Genomic DNA, 13,771 nt, shown 5'->3' on the forward strand with positions numbered 1-13,771 from the left:
CTCATGTCTCCCACCACCCCCACCCCCCCAGTCACCAGGGGCAGCCTCCACCAGGCCCCCACTCATGTCTACCACCACCCCCACCCCCCAGCAGTGCAGGGGCAGCCTCCACCAGGCCCCCACTCATGTCCCCTATCACCCCCACCCCCCGCCACCAGTGGCACCCTCCACCAGGCCCCCACTCATGTCTCCCACCACCCCCACCCCCAGCAGTGCAGGGGCACCCTCCACCAGGCCCCCACTCATGTCCCCTATCACCCCCACCCCCCCAGTCACCAGGGGCACCCTCCACCAGGCCCCCACTCATGTCTCCCACCACCCCCACCCCCCCAGTCACCAGGGGCAGCCTCCACCAGGCCCCCACTCATGTCTCCCACCACCCCCACCCCCCAACAGTGCAAAGGCAGCCTCCACCAGGCCCCCACTCATGTCCCCTATCACCCCCACCCCCCCGCCACCAGGGGCACCCTCCACCAGGCCCCCACTCATGTCTCCCACCACCCCCACCACCCAGCAGTGCAGGGGCACCCTCCACCAGGCCCCCACTCATGTCCCCTATCACCCCCACCCCCCCAGTCACCAGGGGCACCCTCCACCAGGCCCCCACTCATGTCTCCCACCACCCCCACCCCCCCCAGTCACCAGGGGCACCCTCCACCAGGCACCCACTCATGTCTCCCACCACCCCCACCCCCCAGCAGTGCAGGGGCACCCTCCACCAGGCCCCCACTCATGTCTCCCACCACCCCCACCCCCCAGCAGTGCAGGGGCAGCCTCCACCAGGCCCCCACTCATGTCCCCTATCACCCCCACCCCCCCAGTCACCAGGGGCACCCTCCACCAGGCCCCCACTCATGTCTCCCACCACCCCCACCCCCCAGTCACCAGGGGCAGCCTCCACCAGGCCCCCACTCATGTCTCCCACCACCCCCACCCCCCAGCAGTGCAGGGGCAGCCTCCACCAGGCCCCCACTCATGTCCCCTATCACCCCCACCCCCCCGCCACCAGGGGCACCCTCCACCAGGCCCCCACTCATGTCTCCCACCACCCCCACCCCCCAGCAGTGCAGGGGCACCCTCCACCAGGCCCCCACTCATGTCCCCTATCACCCCCACCCACCCAGTCACCAGGGGCACCCTCCACCAGGCCCCCACTCATGTCTCCCACCACCCCCACCCCCCCAGTCACCAGGGGCAGCCTCCACCAGGCCCCCACTCATGTCTCCCACCACCCCCACCCCCCAGCAGTGCAGCGGCAGCCTCCACCAGGCCCCCACTCATGTCCCCTATCACCCCCACCCCCCCGCCACCAGGGGCACCCTCCACCAGGCCCCCACTCATGTCTCCCACCACCCCCACCCCCCAGCAGTGCAGGGGCAGCCTCCACCTGGCCCCCACTCATGTCTCCCACCACCCCACCCCCCAGCAGTGCAGGGGCAGCCTCCACCAGGCCCCCACTCATGTCCCCTATCACCCCCACCCCCACGCCACCAGGGGCACCCTCCACCAGGCCCCCACTCATGTCTCCCACCACCCCCACCCCCCAGCAGTGCAGGGGCACCCTCCACCAGGCCCCCACTCATGTCCCCTATCACCCCCACCCCCCCAGTCACAAGGGGCACCCTCCACCAGGCCCCCACTCATGTCTCCCACCACCCCCACCCCCCCAGTCACCAGGGGCAGCCTCCACCAGGCCCCCACTCATGTCTCCCACCACCCCCACCCCCCAACAGTGCAGGGGCAGCCTCCACCAGGCCCCCACTCATGTCCCCTATCACCCCCACCCCCCCGCCACCAGGGGCACCCTCCACCAGGCCCCCACTCATGTCTCCCACCACCCCCACCCCCCAGCAGTGCAGGGGCACCCTCCACCAGGCCCCCACTCATGTCCCCTATCACCCCCACCCCCCCAGTCACCAGGGGCACCCTCCACCAGGCCCCCACTCATGTCTCCCACCACCCCCACCCCCCCAGTCACCAGGGGCACCCTCCACCAGGCACCCACTCATGTCTCCCACCACCCCCACCCCCCAGCAGTGCAGGGGCACCCTCCACCAGGCCCCCACTCATGTCTCCCACCACCCCCACCCCCCAGCAGTGCAGGGGCAGCCTCCACCAGGCCCCCACTCATGTCCCCTATCACCCCCACCCCCCCAGTCACCAGGGGTACCCTCCACCAGGCCCCCACTCATGTCTCCCACCACCCCCACCCCCCCAGTCACCAGGGGCAGCCTCCACCAGGCCCCCACTCATGTCTCCCACCACCCCCACCCCCCAGCAGTGCAGGGGCAGCCTCCACCAGGCCCCCACTCATGTCCCCTATCACCCCCACCCCCCCGCCACCAGGGGCACCCTCCACCAGGCCCCCACTTATGTCTCCCACCACCCCCACCCCCCAGCAGTGCAGGGGCACCCTCCACCAGGCCCCCACTCATGTCCCCTATCACCCCCACCCCCCCCAGTCACCAGGGGCACCCTCCAACAGGCCCCCACTCATGTCTCCCACCACCCCCACCCCCCCCCAGTCACCAGGGGCAGCCTCCACCAGGCCCCCACTCATGTCTCCCACCACCCCCACCCCCCAGCAGTGCAGGGGCAGCCTCCACCTGGCCCCCACTCATGTCTCCCACCACCCCACCCCCCAGCAGTGCAGGGGCAGCCTCCACCAGGCCCCCACTCATGTCCCCTATCACCCCCACCCCCACGCCACCAGGGGCACCCTCCACCAGGCCCCCACTCATGTCTCCCACCACCCCCACCCCCCAGCAGTGCAGGGGCACCCTCCACCAGGCCCCCACTCATGTCCCCTATAACCCCCACCCCCCCAGTCACCAGGGGCACCCTCCACCAGGCCCCCACTCATGTCTCCCACCACCCCCACCCCCCAGTCACCAGGGGCAGCCTCCACCAGGCCCCCACTCATGTCTCCCACCACCCCCACCCCCCAGCAGTGCAGGGGCAGCCTCCACCAGGCCCCCACTCATGTCCCCTATCACCCCCACCCCCCTGCCACCAGGGGCACCCTCCACCAGGCCCCCACTCATGTCTCCCACCACCCCCACCCCCCAGCAGTGCAGGGGCACCCTCCACCAGGCCCCCACTCATGTCCCCTATCACCCCCACCCCCCCAGTCACCAGGGGCACCCTCCACCAGGCCCCCACTCATGTCTTCCACCACCCCCACCCCCCCAGTCACCAGGGGCAGTCTCCACCAGGCCCCCAGTCATGTCTCCCACCACCCCCACCCCCCAGCAGTGCAGGGGCAGCCTCCACCAGGCCCCCACTCATGTCCCCTATCACCCCCACCCCCCTGCCACCAGGGGCACCCTCCACCAGGCCCCCACTCATGTCTCCCACCACCCCCACCCCCCAGCAGTGCAGGGGCACCCTCCACCAGGCGCCCACTCATGTCCCCTATCACCCCCACCCCCCCAGTCACCAGGGGCACCCTCCACCAGGCCCCCACTCATGTCTCCCACCACCCCCACACCCCCCAGTCACCAGGGGCAGCCTCCACCAGGCCCCCACTCATGTCTCCCACCACCCCCACCCCCCAGCAGTGCAGGGGCAGCCTCCACCAGGCCCCCACTCATGTCCCCTATCACCCCCACCCCCCCGCCACCAGGGGCACCCTCCACCAGGCCCCCACTCATGTCTCCCACCACCCCCACCCCCCAGCAGTGCAGGGGCACCCTCCACCAGGCCCCCACTCATGTCCCCTATCACCCCCACCCCCCCAGTCACCAGGGGCACCCTCCACCAGGCCCCCACTCATGTCTCCCACCACCCCCACCCCCCCAGTCACCAGGGGCACCCTCCACCAGGCACCCACTCATGTCTCCCACCACCCCCACCCCCCAGCAGTGCAGGGGCACCCTCCACCAGGCCCCCACTCATGTCTCCCACCACCCCCACCCCCCAGCAGTGCAGGGGCACCCTCCACCAGGCCCCCACTCATGTCCCCTATCACCCCCACCCCCCCAGTCACCAGGGGCACCCTCCACCAGGCCCCCACTCTTGTCTCCCACCACCCCCACCCCCCCCAGTCACCAGGGGCAGCCTCCACCAGGCCCCCGCTCATGTCTCCCACCACCCCCACCCCCCAGCAGTGCAGGGGCAGCCTCCACCAGGCCCCCACTCATGTCCCCCTGCCCCCAGGTCCTGACGATACACAATCATGGCAGTAATGGGCAGCATACCCAGCACAAACACCCAGGCAAGGATTGCATCCACCCACATAGTGAATGCAATTACATGACACAACCCCAATGGCAAGTATGTAAATGAACACATGTCCGTCACACACACATACACAATGGCTGCAAGTGAATGTCAAAACCCATATCATGACATGTATGAAACCAAAGACAAAATAACACAAGTGGAAGTAAAAATAAAAAATGTATTAAAGATTAAAAATAAGTAAACAAATCAAACATACAACTATGTGGATAACAAAATAAATGGTCCATGTCGGAGAACAAAAGTAAAAATCAAAAAAAGAAAAAGGAATACAAAAACAAATGTTGACCAAAGCAATATCAAGTAGAAGGAAAAGAATGAAAAACCATTTCCACATGGTGAACACAATAATGAAAAAAAGAAAATGTTCCTTCAAAAAACAAACTAAATACAGGAATGTACCAGGGTCCATGAGCCCAACACCATAAAGGAAACCTACTACTACCTAATGAAAAAAATATATACAAAAAAGTGGCCATTGTCCGAGCGGTCCAAAATAATAAAAACAAATAAAGGAAACCTAACACTAACTAACTATATAACTATATACAAAGGCAGCGGGCAAGTCCTGCGGCTCACTTGTTGATGTTGCTGGGCAGGGCATCATCGAACTCCATGTCGATGTCCTGGAGGCGGGACTCTGTCCTGGCCCCGAGGTCTCGCAGGGATAACCCCATGTTCAGCTCAAACTCCCTGCGAGCTTCCTCGAGGCACTCAGCCCGCCTCAACGCCAGACGCATGGAGAACTCCGCCCTGACCATGGCGAGCCGCTCCTCTTCCGCCCGCTTCCGCTCCGCACCTATCCGCTGGACCAACTGCTCCCACACGGAAGACACCACCATCCCAGGGTTGCCCTGCCCTCCGGCCGATGCCTGCCCCTCTGATCTTGATGGCCCCGAGCCATGATGCCTCCCACGTCGAGCCCGCTGCTGCCTCCGACGCCACTGCCTCTGCCAGCACGACGGCATCCAGGCTGATGGAAACCACCGACGCCGTCGTGCACGTGCCCTGCCTGATGATGCTGTCACATCTTCCATCTGCTGGGGTCCAGTTGCTGTGTTGTCCACCCCTGCTGGACCTCCGACTCCCAACTGTGGCAGGGATGGGATCCCCACCGAGCTGGCTGCATTGGTCAGGGCAGGTCCACAGGGGTCCCTGGTGGCATCTGGGCTGGAAGACGGCAAGGAGAACGACTGGTGGATAGCCTGCACAGAGGAGGAGAGGGCCGCCACATTGGCCAACACATGCAGGAAACCCCCGAACATGGCCGATCCCAATTGGGCCACGTCGACACGGTGCACTTCGTGATGACGTGCGTGCTCCTCCCGGGAAGCACGCACGGCATCACGAATCACAGCCGTGCGCATCGCGACCCCAATCAGGACCTTCTCCGCACGGCCAGGGGTTCCCACGTCCGCAGGTGGAGGGGAGTCAGGTGACATGAACATCCCCTCTACCTGCGGACGGGCCTGGGACGGGGCATCCCTGCTGGTGCATGGTGGTGCACTCACAGGGTCTGGGACAGCGACATGCACAGGCCCCTCCACGGTGACCTGTGCTGCCTCCTGCCCCTGGCCCTGGACTGCACCACTTGCACCAGCAGGGATGCCCCCACCAGGCCCCATGTGTGCCCCAGTGGCAGCCTCCTCCTCCTCTGTGCAAACCACCAACCTGGATGGCTCCTCACCGTCTCCCACCGTAGCAGGCCCCTGTGGGGGCTCACCCACCCCTTCCGCTGCAGCCGTGGGGGCATCCCCGCCGCCTTGCTCCACAGCGCCGTCTCCGCCCTCTTCTTCACTAGCCGCTGCGTAGAGGGAGACAAAGAACACAAGCATCAGGGTACTGTACAATGGTCCCCTAGACAGGAAGCAATAGCAGATGACCACCACTGTCATCATGTCCCTCCACAACACATGGGTCAGTCCAGGCAAAACACACACAGTAACAGGCATGCTGCATGCCATGGACATTTCCATGCATGTCCAATGGACTCTTGAAACATTCAATGATATGGAACTCACATGCATCATGGCTCATGGCTTTCACATGCACACACTTCACCTCAGTCACATCCATCTGGCCCCAAACACAACAAACACAGCGGATACAAGGGCAATTTGGCTGCTTCACTGAATCTGTGCATTGTCACACACATGTGTCATGCATCCATGGCATGCACAAGTCACAGACACGCAGGTCAGCCACACAGACATGGCTACCACATATGTACCTGGCATCAGCACCCATCCCTCACCCCCACCCATGTCCCAGTACAGAGACTGGCATGCTCTCATGTTCAAAATCTGCATAGGGGTCCCCATGCGGCATTTGAACACATGCAACAACCATGTGGGTCACACATCACTGGTTGCAAATGCATTACCATGATGTCCATGCACAGATACATGCATACATGGCCTATGGCACACATACAGGCAAGTATCATAGACCCAGCACACAGCAACATGCCTGTGTCACACAGTAATGCTTGGACACTTACCGCTCAACTCCAGACGGGCCTCCCTCTCAAGGATCTGGGCGTGGAGCGCTGGGCGTACGCGTTCCAGGACCCTCATCTGGATGGAACTCATGCGGCCCCGGCCCCCCTCCACGAGGTGCCGGGTCTTCACAGGGGGGCTTGACCCCAAGTACTCCCAGCGCTTCGTGATCTTGTGGACGTTGCGGGTTGCCACCCCCTCCGCGTTGATGGCAACCACACAGTCGGCCCAGATCCTCTCCCGTCCATCCTTGCTGGCGCGGGACGATCCAAAGAGGGCATCATACTGCCCCAGGACATGCTCCACCAGGACACCAACTTCGGTGGCAGTGAAGCTGGTGCCCCTCTGGCCTGGGGTTGCCACTGGTGCCAGATGTGGAAGTGCCCGACATGGCAACCCCAGAGGCAGGTGTGGGTGGGCAACTGGGTCCTGGGGCTGGGCTGTGGAGCGATGTAATCCCAGTCGGGAGTCTTCAGTTCCAGCATGGGTGGACACAGCAACTGGACCCCTGCAGATGGCTGATGTGCAGGCACCAAATGGCAGGGCACGGTGGCAGCAGGCAGGCAGGCAGGCAGGCAGCAGCAGATGGCACGTGGGAGGCTGCTCGGGGCACGGGGGACAGTAACTCGGCCTTCTGGGCAGGAGCGTGGTCTTCCGTGTGTTTTCGCGTGGCCAGCTTGATACAGAGTGCTTTGGCACGTGAAAATTTGGCACGTCAGCGTTAAATCTGAGGAAAGGCCCTTAGCGCGTAAGCGCGTAAGCACGCATACGCGATTCTATTGGTCCAGAGTCCCTCAGCGCGTAAACGCGTATGTGACGTGACCCGCACGGGTGTTCCCCACCCAGCACGTGATGACGGAGCACACGTGTAAATACTGCACGTCAGAGTGTCATCGCGTGTAATTGGACAAAAGTGCGCGTACACGCGATTGGCCTATGTACGTGTATTTCAGGGGTACACACGCAAGTACGTCAGCGCACCTGTATCCCGTTGTGCGTGTGAATTTCCACACGCTATTGGACTGGGAACTGGATTCCAGGGGTGCGCGGGTCACACGCTCGACTAGAACACGCGCAAAGCATGAATTTGCGCACTTTAACAATAACAAGCCAGACGCCAGGATGAACATACTGTTCCTAGCAGCAGTGGCAGTGGGCTACCAAAGGAGGAGGAGGAGGATAGTCAGGGCCAGAATATTCACACCCAGAACCAGCCTTTTCGGGATGCCTGATGACCAGGTGTATGGAAGGTACAGGTTTCCACCACACATAATACTGGACCTGGTGAGTGAGTGGGAGGATGACCTCACATCACCCACCCTGTGCTCCCAAGTACTCAGCCCCCTGGAGAAGGTCCTCAATGTACTGCACTTGTTAGCCACTGGATCATTTCAGCGGACAAGTGCCATAGTGGGTGGGGTGTCACAGGCCACCCAGTCACGCTGCCTACACCAGGTCTTGAACATCATCACTGCACGCCCATCAGTCCGCAGGCACATATACCTGCCCAGAACACCTGCAGAAAGGCATGCTGCCGCCCTGGATTTTTACGGTGTGGCACGATTCCCCAAAGTGCTAGGTGCCATCGACTGCACCCATGTGGCTCTACGTCCCCCCAGGGCATCTGAGCACATCTATAGGAACCGCAAGCACTGGCATTCCATCAACGTGCAGGTAGTATGTAATGCCAAGGGAATCATCACCTCAGTATATGCCAACTATCCCGGCTCCACCCACGACAGCTTCATTTACCGAATGTCCACCCTATGCCGGGACCTAGATGCTGGGCGGCATGGCGATACATGGCTGCTTGGTGAGTATGTATGCCACTGCACATGCATGCATGTTGTATACTGAGCAAGGTCACAACCCCACCAATGATACCAATCACCACCTCCACAGGGGACAGTGCTTACCCTCTCAGCCCCCACATGATGACGCCAATTCGGAACCCCACCACGCCACCCGAGGTAAGATATAACACAGCCCACATTACAACCCGGGGCATAGTGGAGCGCACATTCGGAGTGCTAAAGTCACGCTTTCGCTCCCTTGACCGTTCTGGCGGGCAGCTGTTATACGCTCTCCCAGTAGTGTGAAGGATCATAGTGGCAGCATGTGTCCTGCACAACGTTGCAACACGCCGGGGCCTGGCCGTGGACATGGTGGTGGCCCCACATCCCCAACCACATGCACAGCCGCTGCGCATGGGAGGGGAAAGGGCACGTGGAGAGGCAGCCCGTACACAGCTAGTCGCTAATTACTTCACATAGAAATCACACCCCTGTGGAGTGCACACTGCCCTGGCACATTCCATCTGACAATCAATGATGACTCAACCTGACACTGATCCTGAATGTCTGGAGAATGAACCGTGAATACCATATCAGCCTGAGATTGTTCACCTGGAAGTGTCACAATGTGTGCATCCCTACCCACACAGACACCACCAATGCAGTTTTGTGGAGTTACACATTCAAGCAGCTAAAAAGAATACCCACTTGCAAAATGCAACAAGAGGACAGTGCCATGTCAGCCAACCCAACCCCAGCACCGCCACACGACACACCGTACCATGTCATGCTATTTGCAGGTAAACAAAGTAATCCCCACAACATGACACTAGTGTCACTATGTACAGTGTCCCTATTAGAAACCTGCAACACCTGAAATGCTCACAGCAATGCCGGACCAACAACATACTTGAGCACGTACTACCATTAACATGACATCACACATTTTACATATTAGTAGTCTCACCACCTGGAAATGCCTGCACTCCCACCACCACCAACTGTGCAGTGTTGGCGCCATGTAGAGTTGTAGGTGCACTGCTGCCAACATGGACCCCATCTCCAGACTAGAGGTCCTTGTGTAGACATGAGGAAGGGACCTGCAAATTGGGAGGTAGACACAGAAGATGAGTTACACATCAATGCAACATGCAGTGTACAACACAACAGCAATATGCACTAGGAATGTATACACAGTATTGACTACAGACTGCCCACACAGCTCATGGGAGTCCAACGTCACTGTGTAATTCACTGTCACTTGGGCACACCCTTTGCAAGCCCATGGAAACGGGAAGCACGAGGGGTGTGTGTGACTCAAACCCAAGCATCTGAACCAAATACATTACAAGCCTGCATGTGCCCAGCCACAATGCAGCGTATGCCCACAGGAACCACGGAAGCCAACAAATCGTCCCAAACAAATAGGGAATAAAATAAATAACAATAAAAATAAAAATAAGAAACAATCAAAAATGGCCATTGATGGGCCCGGGGGGGTTGGGGAGGCCACCCAGGAGGTCCGAGGACAGGATGCACACCAGAACCCACCTGCGTGGATCCTGGGAAAATAAAACACCTCCATGAGCTCATCGCCCACACGGCTACCCTGTTGTGGGAGTATCACTGCTGTCGCTATTATCACCCTGTGCAGCTGCATCCGGAGGTGGTTGCACTATGGGAGGCAGCCCACGCAAGGCCCTAGTCTGCTCCTCCATGGCTGCAAGCATGCGGGTGTGGTAGGTCTGGTTCTGGAGGATGAGTGTGCGGAGGTCCCCATGCAACAACTCACGGGATGCCCGGACCTCCGCCCTCGTTGCCTGCATCTCAGCTGAGAGCGTACGGGTGAGACGCTCCAGCTGCTGTTCTGTCCTTTGGTGTGTTGAAGCCTCAAGCTCAACAAGAGTCGTCCTGAGGTGAAGGAGCTCCTGCCTCAGGGCTTCCCTGTGGCCCTGGGACTCAATGGAGATGGCCTCCTGCAGAGTCGCCAGTGCCGCCCGCCTGTCCCTGTTGGATCCCAACATGTCCTCCCTGTGTGACTGGCAGATGGAGTCGGTTGCCTGCTCTAGTCGCTCCATCAGCCTTTCTGGGGGGACAATGGAAGTGGCCACCCTATCCATGGCCTGAGCCATCATCTCGGATGATGCAGCCTGTTGGGTTGCCATACCGTAAATGGATTGCTCCCATGCGGTATTGCCAGGTGGCGTACGGCCACCACGTCGGCGGGCACCACACCTGTCTGGGGCAAGGCGAACTGCGCCTTGCTGTGCCGGCACTGCCTGAGGCTGCAGGACTGCATTCCCCCTCTGATCTGCTGGCCCAGGAACAGGATCAGATGTCGCGGAGTGTGACCCTGCATCCGTAACCACCAGAGCGTAGCTGCCAACACTGACATCCCCATGGAGGGTTCTGACCCTGGTGCAGGTGGGTGAGACAGAACAGAATCCCTCCCTGGAACACTCACCTGCGACGGCACGTAGGTCTCATCCGAATCAACACCTGAGTACAGCTCGGGGGAGGTGCAGCCAGAGACACCCCTTGAGAGCACGACCTGCAGCACTTGTGGGTTCTCCCCCACCACCACACCACGTCCCTCACTGGTGGTTGGTCGGCCCTCGGACCCCTCCTGGGTCTGCACCATCTCCACAACCCCAGCAGTATCAGGTGCGTCTTCCCCTGCAAAGACATGAAAACAAAGAAATGGAAACAGGCATTAGCACCATGGCACACAATGAGGGATGAGAAGCAAGAGAACCAGTACTTGATTGACACATGTCCCACATGACTAAAACCCTCCCATGCATGCACCCTCACTGCGTATGAAGTGCAGGCAAATGGCACACACTGATGACACCAAGATGGAAAATGAACACATTTTCTGCATGCTGCCTGGCAGTGGCATCACACATTGGCCTGTGATTGCCAGGTGAAACACACATGCCATCACACAGATGGCATGTACCATTGCTATTGAGTGAAGATGGAGAGGAGGGCAGCACCTATTCATTCAGTCCAGTTCCCGCATGTAATTGCTTTTCTAATTCTAACAGGTCAGATTTTTCACCTGGAGCTGCCAGTCTGAAATGGTCCAATTGCACAGGGACATGTGTGTACAAATGATATCCAGGTAACAAAGTCACTCCACTTCACCATAGCCATGTCAGACATGTGACTAGTGGACAGCGACATGGCTAGTAAAAGTGGGGGAATGCAAACAATCTGACTGAATGAACAGTGAAAAATAAGCAACAATGTTGTGGCAAGGTGACACTTCAAGGGCAACTGGCGTGCAGTTGGGCTAGATGTCTACTGTTGGCAGAAGGGATACTGCTATGGCCAAATGCAGCTGCGCAGGAAGTATTGCATGAAGCACATGGCTGACCCATACGACTCAGGCGCACACACTCTCACCTGGCACACAAACAGAAGCCCTCACACACACACCATGCACATGGATGACACACACATGCATGTGCACTCACCGGACAATGCCTCGTAATCAGCCAGATCTCCCACGCCTTGGATCTGTTCCTCCATGACGTAGGTCCCAGCGACTGACTCATGTGGAGTGAGTTCCATGTCTACTACTGGAGACCCACCTCCAGTCACTAGAGTTGCGGCATGACTTGAGGCCAGCTTACTCTTTGCCCTGCGCTTTAGGTCATTCCAGCGCTTATAGCAATCATTGGCTGTGCTCCTCACGATTCCAAGGGCACTTACGATGTCCGCAACGGTCTGCCAGTGTGCCTGGCGTTGTGCAGGTGTGGTCTTGGATCCTGCAACAATGACCATCTCGTTGTCATGTCCGGACACATACTCGACAAGTGCATTCAGTTCGTCATCCGTGAAGCTGGGCTTCCTGGACGGGCCGGACTGTGTAGCCGTGTCTGGGGCATCAGCCTGTGCCGGACGAGCACTCTTCCTCTTCCGCTTGGAAGGTGGTGGTGATCCTGAGTGTCCTGCGCCACTCTGGACACTAGGGGCAGGAGCCCTGGTGGACTCTGTATCAGGAGTGTGGGATTGCACACTCAGCATGGGAGTTGGTGCAGGCATTGGCTCTAGTGTGATGGTGTCAGGGGGAATGTCAGCAGCATGGACTAGGACCGACACTGTCCTGGCTGGGTGTGTGAGGGCTGGGGTGGATGGAGCCGCAGCTGCCCCTGCAGCCTCTCCGCCCTGCCTCCTTGGTGCAGCGGATGACCGTGCTGTCCCAGATCCACGTGGCATGATGGCATCAACGTGCACCAGCGCACGTGTCGTAGCCCTGCTGACCTGGAAGTCAGCCATGGAGTCAGCTAGGTCTGGTGCCACAATGGGCTGGTCCAACAAGGGCTGAGCATGGATGGTGTCAGCCACATCAGCCTCAACGGGAGGGGGGGATGGGGGGGGATTATGGGTGCCCGTGACTGGTCCTCCACACATGGGGGGACAGGCTCACCCTGCAAGTTACGACCACGTCCCCTACCGGATCCACCACGGCCACCACTTGTGGCTATTCCACCTTTGCCACCCTTACGGAATCCTCGCCTCCCAGCGATGGCACTGATGTTAATGTGCGTATGGGAGTGGATGTAGACTATTGACCTGGGCAATTGGGGGTCAAAGGGGTTGGGTACCAGATGGTAATTGTACCCTAGTGCTCTAGCAAGGCTGAATGTAACCCCTGGGGAAAGATGACGGGTCACGCAACGCACAGGAGGCCCAAAAAAGGGAGATGACGTGCACGCAACCCCTCCTAGACCACGTGTGCAGAAAGAAAAACCTGCACTACGCTGTGGCACCCAGTAACACAAGAATGAACGTATGCGTGTCACACGCAACCTAGAATGACCTCTGAAGGGGTAAGCTACACACGGGGCAAGCACAGATGTTAGATACGTGCGTGACTCACCGTCTGCCTGGTAAACGAGCGTGTAAAAGGAGCACGTTTGGTTGGCAACACCCCCGCCAAAAGAAGATTTGTACGCTGTCTGAGGAGACAGGACAACAGTAGAAGGGAACACTGTTTGAGGGAACAGGCCCAGGTAAACCAGTAAAAGAGAAAAAAGAGAAAAAGCTGTCAGAGGTAACAGGGAATACGAACTTGAAACGCCGTGAAGTAAATCGCGTGTGAAACGACAAGAAGTACAGAATTCACCCACTCGCTCTCCACGAAAAGCACGTACAAGGAAAACGTGTTCTACACGTACCTTTTATACAGGCCCACACGTCCAGCGTCACTTACGCGGCGTGTACGCG

This window comes from Ambystoma mexicanum, chromosome 7q, assembly GCF_040938575.1.
Source record: "Ambystoma mexicanum isolate Mex_15411 chromosome 7q, UKY_AmexF1_1, whole genome shotgun sequence".
In the NCBI taxonomy this organism is placed as follows: domain Eukaryota; kingdom Metazoa; phylum Chordata; class Amphibia; order Caudata; family Ambystomatidae; genus Ambystoma; species Ambystoma mexicanum.